We start from the raw sequence: 26445 nt of genomic DNA, 5'->3' as shown, positions 1-26445 counted from the left end.
CTAGTTCTATAAATAATGCCATTGGAATTTTAGTGGAATTGCATTAAATTGTATAACACTTTTGGTATTATGCCCATTTTGACTATATTAATTCTGCCTATCCAGGAGCATGGGAGGTCTTTCCATCTTCTAAGGTCTTTTTCAATATCTTTCTTTAGTGGCTGGTAGTTTTCATTGTAGAGGTCTTTCACCTCTTTGGTTATAATGATTTCCAAGTATTTATTTTATTTTTTGTTGAGGCTATACTACAGAGCCATGGTAACAAAAACAGTATGGTATTGGCACCAAAATAGACATGTAGACCAAGGTACAGAACTGAAGACACAGAGACAAACCCACCTAAATACTGTTATCTCATACTAGACAAAGGCACAAAAACATTTACTGGAGAAAAGATAGCCTATTCAGCAAATGGGGCTGGGAAAATTGGAAAGCCGCATGTAACAAAATGAAATTAAATCCTTCTCCCTCACCCTGCATGAAACTCAACTCAAAGTGGATCAAAGACTTAGGTACTAGAGTAGAGACCCTATGCCTAATAGAACAAAAAGTAGGCCCAAATCTTCACCATGTCAGCCTGACTTCCTTAACAAGACTCCTAAAGTGCAAGAAGTAAAATCAAGAATCAATAAGTGGGGGACTGGGTTGTGGCTCAGGGGTAGAGCTCTTGTGTAGCACATGTAAGGCGCTGGGTTCAATCCTCAGCACCACATAAAAATAAATAAATAAATAAATAGATAAAGTTATAAACAAATCTTATGGAGTAATAGATTAAGAAAATCAACAAATGGCATCAAACTAAAAAGCTTCTTCTCAACAAAGGAAACAATCAATATTGTAAAAAGATTCTACAGAATGGGAGAAAATCTTTATGACATGCACTTCAGATGAAGTATTAATCTCTAAAGAACCCAAAAATTAACACCAAATAACCCAACCAATAAATGGGCTAAGGAACTGAATAAACACTTCACAGAAAAGAAATACAATCAATCAACAAATATATGAAAAATGTTCAACATCTAGCAATCAGAGAAATGCAAATCAAAACTATTCTAAGACTTCATCTCACTCCAGTCAGAATGGCAACTATCAAGCATACAAGTAACAATAAATGTTGGTGACGATGTGGGGAAAAAGCTACACTCCTACATTGCTAGTGGGAATGAAAATTGGTATAACCATTATGAAAGCGGTATGGTGATTCCTCAGAAAACTTGGAATGGAACCACCATTTGACCCAGTTATCCCACTCCTAGGTTTATACCCAAAGGACTTAAAATCAGCATACTACAGTGACACGGCCATACCAATATTTAGAGCAGTTTAATTCACAATGGTTAAACTATGGAAGCAACCTATGTTTCCTTCAACAGATTAATGGATAAAGAATATATATATATTATATATACATATATAAAAAAGGAATAAGGTATATGCCATATATATATACATATATATATATAATGGAATATTACTTAGCCTTAAAGAAGGAATTATGAATAAAGAAATTATGGCATTTGCTGGTAACTGGATAGAGCTGGAGAACATCATGCTAAGTGAAATAAGCCAATCCCAAAGAACCAAAGGCTGAATGTTTTCTCTGATATGTGGATGCTAATTCACAATAAGGGAAGGCTAGGGAAGAACAGAGTTACTTTAGGTAGAGGGGAGTGAAGGATGGGGAGGGGGTCAGGGAGTAGGAAGGATAATAGAATGAATCAGATATTATTATCCTATGTACATATATGACTATATGACCAGTGGGATTCTACATCATGTACAGCCAAAAGAATGAGAAATTACAATCCATCTATGTATAATGTATCAAAGTGCATTCTACTCTCATGTATAACTAATTAGAACAAATAAAAAACAAACTAGAAGTCTTCATTAAAATTAAAAAATTCTGCTTTGCAAAAGACACCATCAAGAGAATGAAGACAAGCCTCAGTCAAGGAGAAAATATTTGCAAAGAAATTTGTGATAAAGAAACATTCTTTGAATATACAAAGAACTGTAGAACTGAACAAGAGAACCAAAAACCTGATTAAATTAGGCTAAATACCTTAACAGGCACTTCACCAAAGAAGATATACAAATGGCAAATAAACACATGAAATTATGCTCCACATTTATTTGTCATTAGGGAAATGCAAATAAGTGACTATGAGATACTACCACATCCCTATTAGCACAGCTAACATCCAGAACACAGACAGCAACAAATGTTGGCAAAGATGTGGAGCTGCAAGAATGAATTCCCATTCATTGCTGATGGAAATCTAAAATGGCACAGCCATTTTGGTAGACAGTGTGGTAGTTTCTTACAAAAGTAAATAGAGTCCTACCATATAATAAAAAAATCATGCCCCTTGGCATTTATATAAAGGAGTTGAAACCATTTGCACAAAAATCAGCTCAAAGGTGTTCAGAGCAGTTTTATTCATAATTACCATAATTTGGAAGCAACAAAGATATTCTTCAAACTGAATTAATAAATAAGCTATGGTACATCTAAGTAATGGAATATTATTCAGTAATAAAAAGGAATAAGGTATATGCCATGAAAAGACATGAGGAAATATAAGTGCATATGACTCAGTGAAAGAAGCCAACCTGAAAAGACCACACACTATGATTCCAGCTAGCAGACATTCTGGCAAAGGCAAAACTTTGAGGGCAGTGGAGAGGTCAGTGACTGTCACAGCTTGAATGAGGAAAATAAATCAGCAGCAGAGACAATTTTTAGAGCAGTAAAATATTCTGTGTGATACTAAAATGGTGAATACATCTTATTATGTTCTAACCCATAGGAAGTACACCACCCAGTGTGAACCCTAATGTTCATTATGGATCTTGGATGCTAATGATGTGTCAAGGCAGGCTCACCACCTGTAACAAATACACTGCTTTGGTGGAGGATATTGATAATGTGGGAGGATATGTACCTGAGGGGACAGGAGGCACATGGGAAATGTTTGTACCATCCTCTTGATTTTGCTGTAAACCTACACATGTTCTAAAAAGATGAAGTCATCAAAAACATAAATGAAAACTTCTAACCAAGATGCCATTACCAGCTCATTTTCGATTGTTAATTAAAAATAAAATAAACGTCACTTAGGATGATGTTATCCTAAGTGCTGAAAAATAGGAACTTTAAATGTCTCTTGAAAGTCTTTTACTCTTGTACATAATTTTGAATCAACATTCACAAATACTGTGCCTTCTCTAAATTGTGAGCCATAATGTATGATTTTAAATAAATGAAGTATTCAAATTTACACACTACTATGGGCAGTAGTTATTTCCTCAAAAGATTGATAGTACTCAGCCTGACTAATAGTAACAAGTAAATTATAGCTCATAATACTCCATACTAAAATCACCACTGTGTAACTCCAACTGCTTTGAAGAGAGACGGAGGGAGGGAGGGAGGGAGCGGGAGGGGGGGAGAGAGAGAGAGAGAGAGAGAGAGAGAGACAGAGAGAGAGAGACAGAGAGAGACAGAGATATTTAGATGAAACTTATACAATATAACTAGATTAATATAAAGAGTTTCATTAAAAAACACTATCCATTATAACCAGAAAGCAGATTGAAAGCACAGAATGAATTTTCTGGCCCATACTCTGTGAATTGGCCATTGGTAGTGCCCAATACACCAGATAATTGCTCCACCATCTGCTTCACATTGATTACATAACTCTGGTGATACATTTCCTATGACTGGAGAGGAATTCCATTTAAAAAAGAAAAAGGAAACTAGAGATTTGAGTTTTAAAAATTAGAACTCTCTTCAAAATAGCATAATATTAGCCTTTAAAACATTTTTGGAGCAAATCTAAATTTTTGTCATGTTTATTTTTCTAGAAATTAATCAATATTTACAATATTTCCCATGCATAATCGTTTCCTAGTTTTTTCCCCATGAGTATTATAAAGCACAAGAAGTCTAAAATACTCTTAGTTTCAATCAAATTCAAAGTCCCTCAAAAGATAGATAGCATAATGTAAAATCCTATGCATATCATTCATGTAACTTTGACTTAAATTATTCTAATTGATAGGCATGACAACGTATTTTACTAGATGATTATTTTGCTATTTGGTAAAAATGTTTATCAAAATATTTTATATTTTCCTTAGGTCTGAAAATACTGATTTCCATCTATTACATACTTGATTTAATCAATATTCTATCTTTTATGTTTATTCTTTAATGTACTAGTCAGAGAGAAAAAAATCTAACTTTTTAAACTCAATCTTAGATTTGATTGAACAAAGCTTCTCTGTTTAATAATAGCAAATACAGGGCAAGATAAAACTAAACCTTACATATTTTCTACAGGGACTTCCAACCAAAGAGCAGTGCATAACTGTAGGAAGACTACAATAACATTTAACCAAGATAGGTGTAAGCTATCCAAATGCTCTTTGAGATTTTTGAAAATATCATTAAACTACTTTCAAAAAGAGAGATTAGGGGACTATTTCCATACAAGATATTTACATTTTAAATTAATTTTCACTTTTATTGAGTAAATATGTGAGATGTTTTAAGAAATCAACAAGCCCCAAAGATTAATAATGAAATATAATTTGCACCTAAGCCCTCTCCTACCACACACAGGTCCATTTCCAGAAGCATCCACTTGGAATTCTTTTATCTGCTTCTTTTGATGTTACCATATTGAAACTGAGGTATTTAATCTATAGTTACCCATGTTTCAATGTGAAATTTCCATTTTGATTGATAAAAAGTAGTGCCAATTTTCTATCTTCTAGTCAATGAATGAATTAACCTAAGTTTTAAGAATACCAACCAACTCAAGAAGCTGAGGCAAGAGGATTGCAAGATCATGGCCAGCCTCAATGACTAAGCAAGGTCCTAAGAAATTTAGAGACCCTGTCTCAAAATAAAATATAAAAAGGGCTGGAGATGTGACTCAGTGGTTGAGTGTCCCTGGGTTCAATGTTCAGTACATAAATAAATAAATAAATAAAATAATAAAAGAATACACTGTAAAAGCTAATCCCCCAAATTCTAAGAGATACTAATTTGAATGAAAAACATGAATCCCCCCAAATATTTTATTTTTTTCTTACTTAACCCTCACATACTAAGAATGTTTTACATATATTAACCAATTCATTCCTTAAAATCGTCCCAATGGAAAAAAAAAAAAAAAATCGTCCCAACGATTATCCCAATCTTAGAGAAGAGAAAAGTAAAACTACAGAGGTAAAGAAAATTGCCTTGTATCATACATCCAGAAACTATCAGGGGCAAGATTTATATTCAGAAAGCTTGGGTCCAAACCATCTGCATGCATATTACCTAAGCTCATCAGGAGTCTGTGATCTCGACTGTAAAATACTCCCCTCTACATCCCTTAAGAGTTCTCAAGGACCACTGTATCCAAAGTCACATGTCTCTAATCAAGTGTCCTCCCCCCTTATTTGATCAGCACCTCAGGAATATCTCTGGTCTTTTCTCTGCACCTGCTTTAAGCCTCCTTTCCCAAGTAAAACTCCTGTTATTTCCTGCTTATTAGTTTCACAAATGGGCTTGTCTCTTTTGGCAGCTCAATTTGGACCATCTTTTTGACTCTGATCTGGCTCTTCATTTGGAACCGTTCTTCTGGTGATGTTCCCCTTGGCTCCATCTGGCTGGTTCCATCGCCCTGACCAACATGCCCCACTAGAGCCAATGTTGTGCTCCCCGACCACCAGCCTTCTATCTTCATCAGGAAAGGGGAAGATGATGCTCTTCTATGGTTCTAATTGGATGGTATTGGATTCTAACTGCCCTTTCAATTTACAACTCTTAGTGATATTTAATTTGGCAATCAAAATATGACTGTTTTTAACCAATTTATGTTCAAAATGAGTCTAAGAGAAAATGGAAGCGGGGCGGTGTAGAAGAATAGTCACTTGTTTGGCTGTCCAGGAAGCCAAGTTTAATTTTAGCCTTGAGAGAATTTGAAATCATTATAATTAGATGAGTATTAAAGCTCACAAGTGAAAAGGACTCTTTTTCTTTTTCTTTCTTTTTTTTTTTTTAAAGCCTACCCCTTCATTTAGCATCAATTCACAACTGGCAGTTCATTCTCCCAAATGCTCTACCACTGAGCACGCATACAGAGTTAGAGTACAATATATTAGAGGAGTTCAAATAGCTAGGAAGTAGGCCACTGCTAAAAGTGAGATGTAGACCCTGTAATTAACTCAAATGTCTACAGACATGTAGAAAATATAAAATTTATATTTATTTGTGGAGAGAAAGTTGTGTTATTTCATATATTTTATTTGAGGTACATAATAATCAGATAGTTGGTTTTAAATGATATGTACCCTGCACATAATGCTGGGATTCCAAACAAATGTTGAGTAATAACCATTCCTGAGCTCGAGCTTCAAGGTTAATTTGAAGTGCACTCCAGAAAAATAGGCAATCATTCCACCGTCACTTCAAAATTCTATGTAAGTTCTGCTTCAGTCCCAACTATTGCCCTGACTGAAGAATGTCAATGATATGATGTTCTGAGGAATCTTGAAAAAAAAGATGAGACAGCAGTTTAGTTTCCTGCCCTGCAAAGAACTAAAATGTGTGTGTGTTTTAATATTCAGAAAAAAAAAAAAAAACATGAAAAAAAGACTTTAGAACTTCCAGTGCAAAATGAAAGCAGGCTCTCTTCTTTTAACATAAGCATGTTATTGTCAATAGTGGCATCTCTATTAAGCTTGTTCTCTTACCTAAACACTCCTATTACTGTCATCTCTCAGGTTTGTCATAACCACCACCCTGACATAGTACAAACATCCCACTGTAAAATCTGTCAGAGAGGCCAGTAGATTTCCTACATCTTCTGACACATGCTGCTCTTTAATATCTGCCTGTCAGAACACCTATGAGAAAGACACCTGCTTTCAAGCTTTGGAGCTGGGGATGGGACTACCTCCACATACACTGTGATCATTAGCCATAGACGCTATGAAACTCTGCCTTTTGGAACTGTAAGCTTCCTCCTGGAAAATGCTGTTGGCATAAATTTATCACTCAGGTCAGATTGCACAAATTTTGGTAGAACTAGCTATTTTGAAAAACTCTTTCTGCTTTAAGTTGTCTGTATGATAAGTTGTTTCGAAATGTGCATTTTCCTCTGCCACAATCAAGTGGTGCCCACATAGAAGTCTGGAGGTATAGTTTTGGTCTGACTTTTCTTGATTATTATTCTATCCTTGTGGGTTATGTCTGCCTCCGTATTCATTTTAAGTTTGTCTTATCCAAAGAGGAATGTCCCCCTTTGTTTCAAAATGTGATTGATTTCAATAATTTCAGCGTGATATACTGGCCAGTCTTTTATTTACCAGAGATGGTTTTCCTGGCACCCCATTGGTAGGTCATAGAGCTTTTATGTTCTGTCCTCTTATCTGCTTCTCTTGAGGCATGTGTTTATGAGAGGCCTGGGGAGCTGTCTATTAATATAGGCGATGTTCTCAGAAAAGAGTGTGGGTAATTTTGTCACAAATATAACAGAATTCCTGAAACAAGTATGTGTAGTATATTCACATAGTCACCTTGGAAAAATGTGGACTTATCCCAAAGTCTTATCCAGAGAATTATTTCTTTGGAATTCCTTGACATGTACATGTTTTTATCCCCACTCAAATCTGAGGTCAGTATTTGAAATTAAAAAGTTAACACATTATCACCATAATAATGACAATCAAGTATCTGAAGTAAAAATAATGATCACACACACACACACACACACACGCACACACACACACCAAACTCATCTTACTCTAATTTGGTTTATATCATTTCATAGTTTTCATTTTCTTAGAAAAACATATAAACAATATATCATGGCTTTAAATCTTTAGGAGACATATATATTCTTTCTTATATATTGCACATAATATATTATACTTATATCTCTATATATTATTTATATAATCATAAATATTCTTTATATCTGTATGTATATATATTCTATATATATTCTAAAGACCAAGTTAAAGATCTTTATATATATGTAAAGAGGATCTATATATATGTGTGTTTTATATACAACACACACACACATATATTTATATAAGTTAAAGAGGATATATATATATATATACATATATATAAAGATTTTCTTTAACTTGGTCTTTATCCTTTTTAAATTTTTTATATTTTCACATTTTAATTTTTGAATAATTATAGATTTACATAAAGTTGTAAAGGTAGTAGAGAGAGGTCCCTGTGTACCTTTTATCCAATTTTCTCAGTGTTACATCTCAAGGAACTTTAGGAAAATATCAAATCTGGAAAATTGACGTGGGTACAATGTTTGTAAACACTCCTATGATATTTTATCATGTGTCGTAACCACCACAATCAAGTTATGGAACCATTGCATCACCACAAAGATCCTCCATATATACAATTTCTCTCCAACCCCTGGACATCATTTAATCTTTTGCTTTTTAATTTTTTTTCCTTCTGTCTTTTTAAAATTTGTTCTCATTAGTTATACATGACAGTAGAATGCATTTTGACACATGATACATAAATGGAGTATAACTTCTCATTCTTCTGATTGTGTATGATGAACAGTTACACAGGTTATGTAATCATATATGTACATAGGGTAATAATGTCTGATTCATTCTACAATCATTCCTACCCCATATCCCTCCCCTCCCTTCACTCTCCTCTATCTAGTCCAATTACCTCTATTCTCCCCCAACCTTTATTGTGAATTAGCATCCACATATCAGAGAAAACATTCGGCCTTTTGTTGCTTGGGATTCACTTATTTTGCTTAGCATAATATTCTCCAGTTCTATCCATTTACCTTATGCCATAATTCCATTCTTCTTTAAGGCTGAGTAATATTCCTTTGTGTATGTATGTCACAATTTTTTTTTTTATCCATTCATTTGTTGAAGGGCACCTAGGTTGGTTACAATTTAGCTCCTATGAATTGAGCAGCTATAAACATTGATGTGACTATGTCACTGTAGTGTGCTGATTTTAAGTCCTTTGGGTATAAACCTAGGAGTGGATAACTGGGTCAAATGATGGTTCCTCTCCAAGATTTCTGCAGTCTTTACTCTTTAAAAATAAATTATGAACACAGGCAGTTTTACCATGAAATTAGTGAATCATGAACGTAAGGGCCTATGTCTTGTGTTGGTTCCTTCAAGACCTTGGGAAAGGGACAGCCTAGCAATTTTCTATCTATATTTTTAAAATTATTTTTATTAAACAGGGTCTCTGATTTTTTATGTTTGGCTTCATAAAATCTGAATCTATTCCTCAGTTCGTACATCTTTCTAGACCACTATATCTAGGTTATGTGCATTCCCCAAAGTGTGAATCTTTTTGACAGGAAAAAAGCTGTGTGTATATATATATACATATATATATAAATTAATTATTAATTATTTAATATTATTTTTATATATACACACATATATATTTATATATACACACATATATACACATATGCTGAAAGATAATTGTTCATTGAATGATTAAAACATTGTAAGAGTTTGTCTTTTAATCACTTGGGGAGAAGTTAGAAACGTTATGATACAAGTTCTTGTTCTCTAGCATGGGCTTTAGGATTTTCAGTAATGGTAAATTGTTGGTTTCTGAGGATAGGTTTGATTTTTTGAACTAACTAAAAAATATTCAGAGTCTGATAGAACATAGAGGAGCCAACTGGAATAGTTTTACATTTAGTTAAAAGTTGAATGTGACTCTACACCACTGTTTGATCAACGCTTTCCTTTAATAGGTATATATTAAGAATCTATTATTTCCAGCTCCTGAAGGATAAAACATGACCCCAGTTTTAAAAGTAGAAATAACACGTACATGATAATCTTTATATTATATATGTGGCATCGTGAAAGTGCACAAAAGAAGGATAGTAAATTCCTAAGGGTGTTAGAGAACGCTTGCATCATAGAAGATATGATGTTTTATCTAAATTTTAAGACATAAAAGGAAGTTGAAGGGAAAAATGTGCAAAAAGTGAAACATTCCTGGTCAAAGGAAGTGGTGAGTAAAAAGATCCTGGTGTGTGAAGGAAGTTGACCTGTTTGGAGAAGTTAAATTAATTGGTTTTGGAGTGCCAGGCACTTCTATTTACATGACTTGTCGGAGCTATGATAGAAAAGTTAGGCAGGTACTAAAAGGCAAGTAGCCCTCCTCATTTCATATTTTTATACAGTGTCCATATTTTTATTCCTCAATGGTCGCTCTTGGAACAAAACTCACCCATTGGATAAACTTTGTTTTCCATAGTTAGCTGGCTTTTCTTCTCTACTGTGGAAAGTGTTCTTTAAAGAAAACTGTGTTCAAGCCTTTGCACTTTTGGAATCATTTCACAAGGTGGTTATTACAAAAAGGGATAGACAATATAATAACTAAATTGAAATATTAATGAAATATCGGGATCATGAAAAAAGGGAACACACAAATAGCAACCAGCAAATTTAACACAATGACTTCATTACTGAGCTTCAAATTTGTATCCATACTGGCTGGTAGCTGAGTCAAAAAACACGTTTGTAGTTTTAATAAAAAAGCAATGTAACTAAAAATAAAATATTCTTGAATCTTTACATAAAGAACAAATAGTTAAGATCATGGACCCTAAAGTCAGAAAGCCTTTGTGGTAGTTACTTAAGCTTTCTGTGCCTCTCTTTCTTCATAACTCATATGGAAATTTTCTGTGGTTTAAATGAGAGATTAATAGGCAAAATTTACAGTGTTGACTATGTGCCAGGAACACAGCTAAGAACTTCACGTTTATTAACACAATCCTCGCAATACCCCAAAGGTGGGAACTGTTGTTATCTTCTGCCCCATTTTCCAAATAAGACACTGAAGAATTAAATACATCTCAAAGCATAACTACTGAGCGACAGAGCCGGCATCGGAACTCAGGTGGCCTGTGTTGAACCTCTGAAACAATGACAGTCACAAAACAGTGCCTGGCATATCATAGGCACTTGGTATCTCAGGACTCAATGTCATGACAAAGGAGAGAGGATATTTTTAACACTCTTTGATGGCAGACTGTGGATCTGCTATGGTTGTCTCTTGTTGTCAGTGCTGAAAATACAAACATGACAATGAAACTCAGTGGTGGCAAGTCTGCAAAGGGAAGATCTAATGTGCTCCAATGATTAGGACTTCAGGAAGGCCAACCTGACCCAGAGACAGAATTAAGAAGAGAGAGGAGGGACTCGTTTGCATGAACTTTATTACCTGCTCCCAAATATGACTTCTTTTAGTTAGTCTGCTCTATAACCAACTGGTGGAGCAGCCATAAGCTTTGGAAAGGGGATCAGCAGATGGCATGTTTGCCAACCTTTTCCATAAACTGAGGAAAAAAGTCTTCCCTGGAAAACATGTTCTGCCACCAGCATGTAAGTATATACCTTCTGCCTGGAGAGGGATACAGAATGTTTCTTGGGAGGGCATCCAAGATTCTAAGACATTGTTTTAGAAGGAGGACAGGGAGGAGGGAAGTACAGATGTCCATTGTGGAAGGGAAATTGGTCAAAACTTCCTCCTTCATGTGAAATATGACATCATTCTGAAACCCAACACAGTTTCCCGAGTGAAAGATCACACTGTGGATAGGGAGGTGGACTTAGTGGTCCGTTCACATTCTTATTGCTCCTGGTAATGATCCTCTTTAAGTTCTATAATCTGATGTGTTACAGGATCAACTTTAGGAAAAAAATAAAGTGCTAACAAGTGCCAAAGTAGAAAAGGAGAATTCCATAGATAAAGTAAAATTTATTAGGGAAAAACTATTATAATAAATATAGCCCAAGTGGTAACTACTACACCTTTGTGAAGAGCAAGTCACAAAGACATGGGAATTCAGATATCTTTTGTGCCCCAGAAGAAAGGAAGCACAGTGTATTTTATTTTAATACTTTTTTGTTGGCATATTCCTGAAAGAACAGAGACTTGGTTTTAAATCGAAATGCTCTGAAATAGTCTTAGACAGGTGAGCAGCTCCTATTCAAAGTAATGATACTATCTTAGTCTGAGGCTAGTGTCTTAAATATGTATTAATCACCTGGAAGACAGATGTGATATGCTGGCGATAACAGGCTGATGGGCAAAGCTACTTTATCAACAAAGATTTGTAGAAGTCTCACCATGGGTGAGTTGTTACAACAGCTTCCGCCCTGGTCTTTAAAATCTTCTTTTATCTAAACAACTATACACAATAGCCACAGTGAATTTTCAGAAATTGAAATCTAATCACGTCACTTCCTATCCTTTGGGTTTCTGGTTGCCTTGTGGTCTGCCTTGTGGTTTACGCAATCTCCCTTCCACTTACCTTTCACAAAACTTGCCCTCATCCTTGATCATTTTTAGATTCTCTCTGGCTGGAATGTTTTTCTCTTCAAGCACCCGCTTCTGCACTGAGTAAGTATTCTTCAAGTACTAGTCAAAATTTCCCTCTTTTGGGGTGCTTCCTTTGATCTTTCAGGCAATAGCTAGGAACACTAATTATAGGCCTCCAGAGTATCTGAACTTCTTTCCACCACCATGCAACATGTAATTCCTTAAAAAAACTATTTTTAAAACCTCACAAAATGCCTGTCTCCCCCTCTAGACCATAAGTTCAGCGAAGGTTGGAACATGCCTGCTTTGTTCATTCTATTTCCAGGGACACAGTGTGGTATGCTTAATAAGTTTTCTGATGGAATGGAGGTATACTTAGTGGGATCTGAGAGTGAGGAAGGGTGCCAAGGTAAGGTGGGGGCTTGAGCATGGATGAGGTCACAGGCATGGGGATAGGCATGGCAAGTCCTCGGTTTTGTGATGCTCAGTGCTTTTCTGTGAAAGGAGTAGCAGCAGTCACTATTAGAGAGTCAGAGCCCAAACATGCTGATCACGGCTCCTATTCCATGATTTTCTGTATCTGGTATATCTTTTCACAACTCTCAGAGGAAGAAACTTAGTCTTTGGCTGCATATTGAACAATTATTTGGAGGCACAAAGGGATATGGATGCAATCCTCTTCATTTAGAAAAAGAGGTAGAATTCAATATGGAAACTTTCAGTGAGCACAGACCAGTGTCATGTGCTTGATGGGTACTCAACAACTGAGTCATTGTTGCTGAGAGAGGATGGTGCCATCTTGAAGAATCTCTCCACCACTATTATCTTTTCAAGCACACCCTCTTCCATGAGAGCGTTTGTGTGTGAAGGCTATTACCTGCAATCACAAAATTTGCTGCACACAGCACCACCTGCCATGAGTTATAAAGCTACTTATTACACTTAATGTTGAGTCACTGGAGAGGGACCCACAAAATCTAAAGTTAGATCTTGAAAAATATAGGTTCTGTTTTGCAACAAATATGTTTTGGTTTAGGGATGCTGAAGATTTCTACACTGTGAAGTTATGTTAACAAAAAACCATTTTACAGGGATGAATTATGCTTCTTTGCACATTTCCAATGGAATTTAGCACTCAGTCAAACACAAAGCAGGTTAGAGCCATTCTTTATTAATTAGATTTCTTTGAGATGTTATCTTTTTGGTCATTGACATCATTCAAGTGGGTAAGCCATAAATATTTTAATTATTTTCTATTCACCATATGGCATGGAGTCTAGTTATAGGAGAGTTATTCAATGATTCTGTTGCTGCAAAACTTGGCTAACAAATCACTGTGATATTTACTTTTCTTTTTCCAAATCTACAGGGAAATAAATTTATGGATCACTTAACCTTTTGCCCAAGGAACAAATCCAAGTCAGTTCTGAATTAATATTGCTCTCAGGATGCAAAGTGAGGCCTGGTTTTCAAAGTAAAGCTGAGGGTTAAGCAATACTTTAGATAACAGCGGCAGAACTGCTTGTCCTTAGTGGAATTAAATTGTGTTCCAGCCCTTGGTGGATTTGCACTGACATCTCATAGAATACTTTTGTTTTTCTCTGTTTTGTTTAACTCAGAATAAACAACAAATTGCCTTCTGATTTGAATCAGGTTATCTGGGATCAGAAATATTGCAGTCACAGTAGTCTGGAGATGACATAGATGCTGATGTTGCCCATCACCTGAAAACCCCAATCTAGTTTCACCCATCAAATCTGGCTACACTCAGCCTCACAAATTGTGAAAAAATCATCAACAATTTTATAGATTGTTCTGATTTCTACATTACATTTCAAAGTTTGCCAAATATTCTGTAAATGTGATGTTCCAACTCCCTATTCGAATAATGAAATTTCTTGGGCATTCTGAAAATATTTTACTCAAAATGAAAAGTGCTGGCAGAAAAGAGGCACTGACTTTGGGAAATATGCCTCCTCATGTCTCACACTATTGCAGAAATTACTTGCCCATGTGGAAAAGCATCATTGCTCTTTCATACTTAGAATAACTTTATTGAAAGAAAAGTACCTCTTGATTTTGTTAAGTTCCCAAAGATCTGGTTTGATGCAAAAACTGTTGGAAGTTTAGCTTTAGCATGTATGTTCTTAATAGCAACTGAGAATTTAAAACTCTTTAGAAAATGCGGTCTCAGTCTATTCCTTTGAACACCACTATGAACACATCCTGAATGCTTCTTAAAACACCTGATAACCAGTACTTTGAAAGGTACTGCTTCTTAGAATTGTTTTTGTTAAGCATACCAATTTTCTTTGGGGAGAAAAGTGTCACTCTGCTTTCCCTTGCAAAGTGGAGAAAGAATTATATATAAGCAACAGTACCAAGAATTCCTTAGGATCTGGAATCAGGTCTGAGATTATCCATACTCAGTGGATTCAATAGTTAATTGGGGTCCTTCTCCCATATTTACTGAAATTGTCTTAATAAAAAATTGCTCTCCCTTGGAGAGCAAGAACAAATGTAGAGGTGAAAGCCATACTTGAGCTCACATCATGGAAAACATCCCCTGGAAGTAGTGAGGCAAGCTGTAACCACCACGTTCAAACCATGGTTACTGTTATTTCTATCCTGAGATTTCAGTTCACAACTACCATGAAAAAATATTTTGAAATTGGGAAAGTCTCTGAGCCATCTCATTTGAAAGATATGCTCAGTTTTAATTTCTTTATATACTGATTTGTCTCAAAATTAGAAATAAATTAAACAACGTATATGCCAGTAAATTATCTCTGGAAACCAACTCTAAGAGGGTCTTTATTTTTATTAAAAAATAAAATAAAAGAACCTTGGGTCCCATTCTGCAGCTCATTTTCTGATATTAAAACTCTCACTCATTATTAACAGTTCTTGAACAATAAAGCAGAAGCAATCACACAGGACTGCATAAAATGTAATTTCAGTAGAGTTCAATAGAAACGTTTCTGAAAATTGTTTTAGGCATTTTCTTGCAGATTGCCAGTAACTGGAAATGCTTTTTAAACACTAACATTTTGCAAAGCCTGGAAATTCTTGTGATGCTTATTGGGTAAAAAGACCTTTAGTTTCTCTCCTACAAACACCAGTAGTGGAATTTGCACTATTTTGAAGGTCAACACTATAGTTCGGTCTTCATTGTTTGAGATCACTAAGTGACCCATAAGTGTTTTTGAATAATGACACCAATTTTTCCCCTTTCAACATTATATCACCATTTTGCTCTATGCTGGCCCTCCTCTCTGCTGACCAAATGTAGATTTACAAAATTGTCAATTCTTTCTTTAGTTTATGCCTTCACATAACAATAGTGATTTGTTGTGGGTCAAGCTCTGCGTTTATAGCAAGGATGCACTGCTTCTAATACACAGTGTCTACCATCATGAAACGCAGAGCTCAACCTGTTCAAATCCAGTATGACTGGAACTCTTTCTTAGAGACCTGAGCTATGTTGAGTTGCACGCATGATCTGGAACAATTTGTGTGTTGTTTCTGAAAGATCCCTAGAAACAGAAGGATATTAAGGGGCAATTCTCTGTCTGATGTCATTCCTTTGTGAATGCTTAGTGCTAGGGTAGAGAAAAGGTATACCTATTTGGAAAGCCAGACTATCCTAACCAATCCCAATGATCAATATTATTGTACTTTGGTTTCATTTACAATTAATTTTGGGGTAAAGGAGACTTAAGGGGGTCACTAACCTACTAGATCCATTCTAGATGTTTTTCTGGAACCAGACTAGAGAGATTGCTTTTCATCTGTCTCTCTAATCCAAGGAAATTTGGGGAAAGTTTACTGTTCTTCAGATTTCTCAGTACATCAGAACCAGTCCTGGGATAACTCTTAAATCATAGGCACAGTGTTAAGAGAGGACAATTCTTGTAGATTAAATCTTTCCAGATATCCAACTCTTGGAGTGGTCACTAAACATACAGAAAGAACACAGGCTTCAGAGTCACACTGCCCAAAGGTTAAAAACAGCTCTGATATTTTCAGGGTTTGCAACTTAGCTTTCAAATTTCCTCTCTGTGAAACTGTAGAAAATAATTCTCTGCAAGTTGGAGATTAAATAAAATAACCATAAAGTGTATAGTTCCATTCATAGCTTAACACTATCCAATTAGTATCCTCTGTGTCTCCTGTTTTTTTTCCCCTGTATGACTTTGTCTAGCTACAGAGGCAGTTAGGGAGGAAATTCCCCAGAACTACCATGTTGGATGCTTGTAAAACATATATTAAGAAGTAGATTTTTTAATAGAAGTAGATCACAGAAGACTGCAATAATGTATAGACAGGAATACATGAATAGTTATAAGTTTTCAAAGGGAATGTACCATTTTTAGGGCTGATTCACAAGAGACTATCTGCTGTCAATCTAATCCAGAGCTCAGTGACCTGCAGCAGGTATGCCAGACGGTGGGATGATGAGCCAAGGTGCTGGGCACGTTGCCATTCCCCAGGTGGAAAAAAGTCCACACTAACTGCCAGTCTCAGCCTGGCAGAATGAGTCGTGAGTTTTCACTAATTGCTGCTGCTTCTATTATACAACTGTCCTCCCAGAGCAAGGGGAAACATGGCCAAGTAAAGGCTGGAACTTCATTCCTAGACCTGGAACTCAGGGCACAATGTCCCTGGAACTTGCTTAACCACTTCCATCCCTATGCTTCCCTAATCACAGTGTTTTAAGATATGCTTTGGGCATTGCTAGTGTCCCATCTGGCATACTTCCCTCTTCCTCTCTTAATAGAGTCTGATCTTGGTCAACCATCTCTCCTGCCATAGGTAGCCCTTGAGGGAGGCTCCCATGATGGACCCTGATTAGTTCAAGTATCAAGGTAGATAATTGAGAAGTCTGACTCTTGCCTATTAAAAGTGGATAAGAAAAAATTTAACTCCAATAACTACTGGGAGCCTTCCCAAGTTAATAAGGGGACTGGTCTTAAGATGAAGCCAGTAGAAGACAGAAACAGAACAGAGATACAGAAAAAAAAAAAAAATAAAGTGGCATCACTGATGACATCACTTAGTAATGAAGCCACTTGTTCTGTTCCATATAAGACTTCTTAATATGTGGGACAATGTACTTTCTTGGTGTTTTACTGTTGTTACCAGGTTGAGTTGAGTTTCCTGCTTCTTGATGCCAAATATTATTCCTAATTGATTTACATGCCGCATAATTCCCCACATAGTACTACAAATGTAGTGCCTTCTAACACACAAATGCAAACTCATGACAGTTCTGGAGATCAAAGACTCAATTGGGTGGTCAGAGCTACATTCTCTATGAAAGTTCTAGGGAAGAATCCACTTCTGTGCCTTCTCCAGCTCCTCCAGGCTTCTTGCACTCCCTGTCTCATGGCTCTGTATTGCTCCTACCTCTGCTTCTGCCATCACATTTCTTTCACTATCCCTGATTCTCTTGCCTTACTCTTACCAAGACCTTTGTGATTATATGGGGTCCACCATGTGCAAAATTCCTGTTTATGGGTAAGGTAATATATTCTCAAATTCTGGGGATTAGGATGTGAACATCTTGGGAGGACAGCATATTCTGCTTTCCACATCTGCTTGACATAGTCACATGGCCATCTTCTCAAGGGGGATCTTTGTGCTCTGCTAACAATAAGCACTACTACTCAATTGTTCTTGGGTTGTGTCATTTACCCAGCACTTACAAAACACCAGATGCTAGACACTGTTCTAAACAAACACCTCAGGTACGCAGATGAGTGCATCTTTCCCCTTTTCATAAAGGAAGACAGTTGGGAGACTTATTAGAGAAAGCTGAGTCCTACGATGGAAGCCTCAGGAACATAGGAACAAACCTCAATCTATCTTCTAACAAAGTCTTTAATCATAGATACAGAAGATAGTGTCACGACAATACTAGATTATTATTAAGAAAGAAAAGTCAAAGTCATCAATTTCTAATTGGGCACTGTTATTTTAACTACATTTTAAATTTCAGCAGGTCTGATTTTCTTAGGTCAAGAAGGCATGGTTGGAAACATGCTAAGAAATCTGAGAAATGTGAAAAAGGGTGCAGATGACTTTGTACAATATGCTTAATAGTTAATTCCCTTCATGATCCATGTATTCAATCAATGTTTACTAAGTTATAAAGTTGTTGCCAAGCAGTGTGCTGCATCCCAGAGGCAATTCAAAGGTAATTAGGATGTCATAGTCTCTTGTACTCTAATTAGAAATAAGACAGGTATGCAAATAACTAAAATACATTTAATGTATCTTATAATATTCAATTCTGCCATGAATTATTCAAGTATTAACTTCTATTTTACTAGCATTTTATTTTATTTTTTAATTCACTATATTTTATTAAAATTGTTATCTAAAATGTTTAAAAATACTAAAGATCACATGAAAGTGGAAATACCCCAAAATGCAATTGCCCTAAATATTATATATTTTATAGACTCTAAGGCACATAGTAAGAGGCACTAATATTTATGTGGCACTAAAGAAGATTAAAAAACATTTTCAATTAAACCAACACTATCAATTTTAAAACAATTTCTAATTGTAGTGATGTTAACTTGTGAAATTGAGGAAATATGATATAATATAGTGAAATCTCCCCTCTCCCTTTCTCTTATCCCAGAGAAAACTAGTTCAAGATCAATTTAAGTGTGAAAAAATACACAAGAGGTGTAATGTTATATAGTTTCCAACTTTCCATGGCTCAGAAATTCCAAATCTGTAGATACATTGATAGACAAGAAAGCAAACCAGGTCTAACTCTTTCCTTTCTTAAACTAATTTACCACAAGTTGACCATAAGCACCCATAATATTTCAGAAATAGTGTTCTATAAGAGTTCTTTTTCTTGTATGTAGTGTGTCAATATGTGTGTGTGTGTGTGTGTGTGTGTGTGTGTGTGTGTGTGTATCTGGGCTCTGGCATGCATTATTTATGGGTTGAGAGATCATGTGATGTAGGAGGCGATATGTCATATAGAGCTATTTTCTAGGCACTGATAATGAAGAGAGAATATAAAGTCAAAGGTAAATAAAAATAAACAAAATACAAAAGAAAAATCTTGTCCATTTTATCAATGAATTTTGGGTGACTGCTTTCTGATAAACTTCCCAAAAACTATAATAGTGCAGTTTAGAAATACTTCAGCTTTTACATTATCTAACATTTCCTCATATTTCCTTGGAAACCCAAACTCTCTTATTTACACTAGAAAATGATTTAAACTGAAGTTCCATTTCAAAATTAGTTGAGGTTGGGAAAGGCAAGTAAGTGCCAAGAAAAGAAGTGAACTGAGGCTGCTGTACTTCCTAATCTTTGATACCCAAGTGACTGGAGACTAGTTCTGTGGCTGATTAAACGTCAGGAGCCCTGCTCTCTGTTCCCACATGTGTACTCAAAGACTCAGATTCAATGCAAACTAACAGACTAATACCATGCTTAAGGGTTTTTAAAACTTAAATATCTAAAAGCATAGAATATCTTGTCACTATACACTAAGGACATTCAACAATTGAGGATGTGCACATATGCAGAATTTGTCTCGTATATGCAAAGAAGTAGAAGACACAGTGCCTTCTCCAAGGAAGGAATTTAGATTTATTGAGTGCTTACTAAGAATCACCCATCGAGTTAAATGATTTTGTTGGTGGTGTCTTATTTAATTGAATGAGGTATGCATCCACTTCGATGCAACTTTGGTGCAGAAATCAAATGTTCTATTTCATATAATGATTAGCTGAGTAAATTACTCTAGTGCAGCTCTGTTTGGGATCCCTGATTATTCAACCACATTCGCTCTTGGGGCTGCAGGTGCAGACTGCCTCTCCAATGTTTTGTACATTTTGAGAAATTTAGTTTTTGATTTTCTGTTTGGCTCCATTCCAGTTGATAAAAGAATTTATGATATGAAATATTGTAGAAGAGTGAATTTGTCAGGCAACAGGAGCTGGAGGAATCAGCTGGTAAGGGATTTAAATATGGACAGACATATTTTTATTTCTGCTAAATATCCAGAGAGGCTAATGCCCTCATACTGGTAGCCCCTCAAACTTGCCATCCTGTTAATGTATAAATGGATATATTTCATTGTCAGGATTAATGTAACCTCTGCCAAGCAGAGTTTTGGATAATTTGCTTACTTAGAAATTCTATCTGATATTTTTAGAGTCATTTCCAGGTTCTCTTCCTGGCATGTGGATGCCAAGCAGACAGTCTTGGAAGTTCATTTAAAATAATTAGCATAAAGGCAGTGCATATCAGTTGCCCACAAGATAAAATCCAAATTCTTTAGCATCCTGCTCAAGGTAGAGCATCTTCTAAGCTGCCCTGACCCCACTTCTTTAGTTCCATTTTCAGTTAAGTCTCCTTAACTGAAAACAAACAAAACTCCTTGTTTTGTTTAGCATTTTATCCCACAGTCTTCCAGTTTCACCTGCTTTTTTAGTTCTTACTAGACTGTCAAGGTCAAGAGCAAAAACTTTGTCTGCTTTGCCTGCCACTGTATCCCTGGAACATAGTTTGGTTTAACATAGAGTGAACCCTCACAGGATTGTCATTAAATAAAGGAATAAATTCACATTCAATTACAACCATGATTTATGAAACCATTAGTATGAGAAAGTAAAATCTGAAATTCTGTTATTACCATTTATCATTGGCAGTAAATTTTTTGAAAAACAAGATAGCAGTGAAAATAGAAAATTTCTTGGACTGGGGTGTAGCTCAGTGGTAGAGCACTTGTATAGCATGAGTGAGGCCCTGGGTTTGATCTGCAGCACTGCAAACAAAGATTATGTGTGTATATGTAAAACTGTTGTATATATTATAAACTGCCCACTTCTCTACCTCTGCCTCTTCATGAAAGAAGGTTCCTGTCTCCTACCTTGAACTTCAATCAGCAAAGTCATCTAGATCTCTCTTTTGCTGAGTGACCTACCAGAACTTATGAATTAGGACCTAAGGGCCATTGTTCTAGTGTGGTGAAGGCTTTGCTCTATTTTTCTTTCCCTTGTTTTATAAACTAATAGTTGAGCATTCCAAGTCATGTATAACTGCTTGCATGACAATTGTAGATATTTTGCTTTTCCAAGCGCATCATCTGTTAACTTTGACCCTATTCAAATACATTAGATTTGATATTTTCCTGAGAAGATGATCGGTGTCATAGTAAACCCCACAATGCCTGGCTCTTGAAATCACTTCCTTTGCTTTATAGTCATGTCTCTCATAATTGATAGTATCATGAAGGGAAAATGTAATGCTAAAATTTGGCTTTGGCATATATCACTTCTCTATCAACATCATGATATTGGTTAATGGTGAGAAAGAGATATTTTACCAAAGGTATTGAAAAATTGCTCAAATTCCTCAGTATTATTATTTTATTCCAAAAGCAATTTTTCTGAAGTAATTATTTCTCTTTATTAAGAAAGTCTGGAAGCATGTTTAACCTCACCAGCATTTCATAAATATGAAAAACATAATTTTACTATATTTTCAATATAACCTCTGATTTTCTCACAGATAGGGAACTACCTAAAATATTCATCATGATTTTCCTTCCTTCTTGAATGTTGCTTTGCCATTCCAGAGCATCAGTAAATGTAGGTAGTACCATTTGCTGGTACATATATTTGAATATTTCAATTTCAATAAAAGTTTTATTTCTAATCTTAAAAATTGCAGGACGGGGGAATGAATCTCACAGCATTTATTTGGGGAGGGTGGTGGACAGTGATAATAGAGGAATGGCTGGAAAAAATATATATATTGCATTTTCTTTACTCCTTTTATCTAGGAGATATGATAATATAAAATACTATAAATGGAAGAATGACATATTCTTTTGCCTTAAATTGTAACCTTCTTGGGGTCAAGCCTCTGAAATCTGTGTAATCCTCTCTGAATGTGTGGATAAATGACACAGAGAAAATGCTGGGTGCTGACCTTGACACCCACCTTTGTATCCTCAACAAAATTGGCATATTTTTCGTTTTAAACAATTTTCAGAGGTATGTTTTAAACAATATTAGACAAAACAATTACTTGTGTTTTTTTGGTTTTTTTTTTTTACTGTTTTTCACAAATTTTGTTTCATCCTTGACTGTATAAAGTTTGATTTTTTTTTTTTTTCATTTGTTGTAGGAAAGGAAGTCTGATCTTTGATTTTGAAGCTTAAATTATGGAGACTGGTTACTTACAGTGTTATAATTCTTCAAGGAAAGCTGAAATTACTGTTTGTCCCATTTGGCCAGGGAAAGGAAATAGATCACATGACAGGATCTTTATCCTTTTCTAGCTTAGAAATGTAAAATAGAACAGCATGGGATTTAGGTTGCTGAATGAGTTTTACATATGATTCCCAAACTTCAAACCTGGTATGTGAAGACCCAGTAATATATGATTGTGGTATGACTCTGCTAGTCCAAATATGAGAGACCTGTGAGACTGAGATGCAATTCAAAATTAAGAGAAGACAAGGAAAGTTCTACTAATAAACTGAACATTATAAACATATATTTTTCATATTTCATACTGTTGACTTATATGAATTTATTTTCCTGGCATACAACAGGTGCTAATGTGCAACATATTCTTGATTAAAAATATGAGTAGGCTATTACTACATAAGAATGATGGCATTTCCCTGAAGATTAGTTGTGTTAGAGCAGAGACATTGGAAGACATCCTTACAGCTATTCCATATTTTAGAGGTCTTCAATCAGACATAATGCACCTCCACTGACAGTCCACCTTAATCTGGGAACCTGACAATTACCACCACAGTGGAAGATCCTTCAGGTCTGTAAAGTGACTTGGAACAACCACAGCAGATAGGGACTACGTTCCTAGAAGTAAAGCAGTCAGCTACAAATAGGCTTCGAAGTAGCAAAGAGTGTGAGGCCAGGATAGTAAACTTGTTTGAAGTCTCACTTCATTTGTGCATACCCTTAACATAAGCTTATTATTATAGTTTCTTGCCACACATACCCATGAGAAATGCAGTAAGTTGGATTTTCCAAGAAACTGAATCCTTAAGGAAAGATCAGTGGAAAGGTAGAAAGTTTGTACTCTTTCACCAACATTTTTCCATTTCCTCTACCTTCTAAATCCTGGTTTCTATGAGTGTGACCTTCTCAGATTCTATCCATAAGTGAGAACATAGCATGTTATTCTAGGCTGTTTCTATGAGTGTGACTTTTTCAGATTCCACACGCAAGTGAGAACATAATATGTTAACAATACTATATTATATACTTGAAATTTTCCAAGAGAGTAGACCTTAAATATTCTTACCATCAAACAAAAAAAAAGCAAGTAGAAAATGGTACCTAAGTGAGGTGATAGATGTATTTACTAACTTTGTTGTGATGATTTCACTATACCTGTATTACAAATCATCACATTAGACACTTGAAGCATATGCAATGTAATGAATCAATTGTACCACAGTAGAGGTGGGGAAAATGAACATATATGGTGAGCACTGCTGCTTTGCAATATGTAGCAATCAAAGTGAGAGGCAGGCAGGAGACAGGGTTCCAGGTATAGATGGGTACAGATAAATAGGAACAGTTCTAAAATTCTTCTGTGACTTCTTTTACTAAAAAAAAAAAATCCACTGAAAAAAGCTCCACCCTTTCTTTATGTAATGCCAGTTCAAAGGGGAGACATTTATGGTGGAGTTGCAAAAGAACAACTGGTAAAGAGGGATAAATAAGATTAGTCAGGAAACATGAAGAGACAAAAACCTAGAAGGGCTATATTATAAACATCAGAGAAAGGTATCACCAAAAAATAACTCTGGGAGACTATGTTACGAGCTGCAAAGTTAAGGACCAAGTGAAGGGCTAGGCTTTAGCAATTTTCACATATTTGACCTTTGAAGAGAGAGTTTCAATATCAATACTCGGGTGAGGGTTGGAAGTTATATTCTCATTTTTTATTTTTTAAAGGATGAAGTAAATTGGTAGAATGGGGAAATGATCTGAAGATGAGAGATTACTGATACCCAGAAGAAGTCCTTGATGCAAGATCTAGAGGAAGAAAAATGTGACAAGATCAATTTACAGAGAGGGGGGTCAAAGAAAAGAGTTACTTCTCTTGAGATAGCATGGGTGAATAATAACCCCCATTATCTGCTTTTTCACTTCCTCTGATTTGGGTTACCTGTGGTCAACTACATTCTAAAACTATTAAATAGAAATTTTCAAAAAAAAAATTCCTAAGTTTTAAATTGTGTGCTTTTCTGAGCTGAATGATAAAATCTTGTGCCATTTCACTACTCCATCTCACCTGGGACACAAATCATCCCTCTGTCCAGAGTATCTACACTATATATGCTACTCACCTGCTAGTCACTTAGCTGCCTTGGCTACCAAACCAATTGCTGTAGATAAGTAGCATTTGTGTTCAAGTAAGAAGCCAAATGCTACATTATAATGCCTATTGTTATTCAACTTGCCTCATCTCGTCACATTACCACTGTATCACCTCACATCATAACAAGAAGGATGAACACAGTACAATAAGGTATTTTGTGAGAGAGACCATGTTCAGATAACTTTTATGACAACATATTATTATAATTATTATATTTCACTATTAGTTACTATGCTTAATCTCTTCCTTGCCTAATTTATCATCTAAATTTTATCATAAGCAGGTAGGTATTGGAAGAAAGAGTTTAGGAGTCAGTACTATCTCTGGTTTTGGCATCCACTGTTGGCGGTGATCTTGGAACATATTTCCTGTGGGTAAGAGGGGACTATATTTAGATAAATTTAGAAGGGAAACGAGGAGAGGAATTCACAACCTAATGATTTATATTCTCTGGATTAGAAAAAAGAAAAATAAAGCATGTCATTTGCTGAGAATCAGGGGGCATATGTCTTGGGGATAAAAAGGAAATACATTATTGTAGAGAATGAAAAAAAGAGTCAGGAAACAATATTAAGATAAAGTTGAAAAACATATAAGTCACAGACCCTATCTCAGTGGAGAAGGAGGTAAAAGAAAACAGAACCATCACTTAACGAGTGTGTGTGTCTAAGCCAAAGGTATTTGCATCCTATAGCTTTCATTAAAAAAAAAAAATCCTACAAGATGATAATAAAAGTTAACTTAATTTTAAAGAAAAGAAAACTGAAACTTTCAACATTGTAAAACTAGCAGACAATAGAGTAAGATTCTGGTCCAAGTTAATACCAAACCAGGTCTTTTTATTTTTCTTCATATATAGTCTGTGCATTGAGATAGCCCTTAGGTGGATCCAGGTTGAGATTGACAAGAGATGTGCCAGACAGAACTAAATGGGACCAAGGGTGCAGGAAACAGACCATGAAATAATTGACCATGGGTTCTTCTGTGGAAGGTGAGAGGTAAATCCAAAGAGCGAGGGAGATGAACTATGTGAGTACAGAGGAATTATGGTGAAGATTTCTGATGAGGAGCAGATTAAGGGGATCAAGGGTCAGAGATGGGAATTTCAGAATTTAAATTCTACAAAGTATAAGGGTTTCAGCTAATGACAAGGTCCATGGTATGTACTGTCATGTGACTTGGTTTCTAATTTCAACATTGGAGCATAAGGAGGTTAATTCATTAGGTGTATCATCTTAGAGATTCAGATGACAGAATAGAGGAATAGACTTAGGATGACAGAATAGAGGAGAGCGTGTAACTGTGAACTAGGTGCTCAGTGTTCCAAAAACAGGTAAGGATGGCCCAGTGGTTGTTGCTTAGAGTGGGACTAAGTGGACATGTGTGGAAGCTTTGTTTCAAGGCAGGAAGCTGTTTCAGGGTAGTTGGAGACAAGTGATCCTGGATCAAATAAAGTGAAACAAAACTCATGTAAATTTTTCCTCCTTACCCTTGTGAAGAAAACAGAAAAAGAATGGTTTTTGTCACCAAAAGTGCCTATTGAACCTTATTATGAGAAGATACCAAGTTCCAATTAAGAAGAAAACATATTCAGATGTTTCCTGATCACAGACTAGGAAATCAGAGGAGATATTATGGTAGAAATA

General features: G+C 35.6%; 1 protein-coding gene and 1 long non-coding RNA gene across 5 annotated transcripts in view; one reads left to right on the top strand and one right to left on the bottom strand.

Annotated features, from left to right (window-relative positions):
* The window catches only part of SPAG16 (sperm associated antigen 16), a 1132889-nt gene that overhangs the window by 15182 nt on the left and 1091262 nt on the right, over positions 1-26445 (bottom strand). The window lies entirely within an intron of this gene.
* Positions 11095-25330, top strand: LOC306656930. Its single transcript, XR_013762671.1, has 3 exons — positions 11095-11448; positions 12419-12469; positions 24373-25330. It is a non-coding gene; the product is annotated as an uncharacterized lncRNA (long non-coding RNA).

The sequence above is a fragment of the Sciurus vulgaris genome (genome assembly GCF_902686455.1).
Source record: "Sciurus vulgaris genome assembly, chromosome: 3".
Lineage (NCBI taxonomy): Eukaryota > Metazoa > Chordata > Mammalia > Rodentia > Sciuridae > Sciurus > Sciurus vulgaris.
Note: the sequence above shows the minus strand (reverse complement) of the source record. Positions and strands in the feature narration are given on the sequence as shown.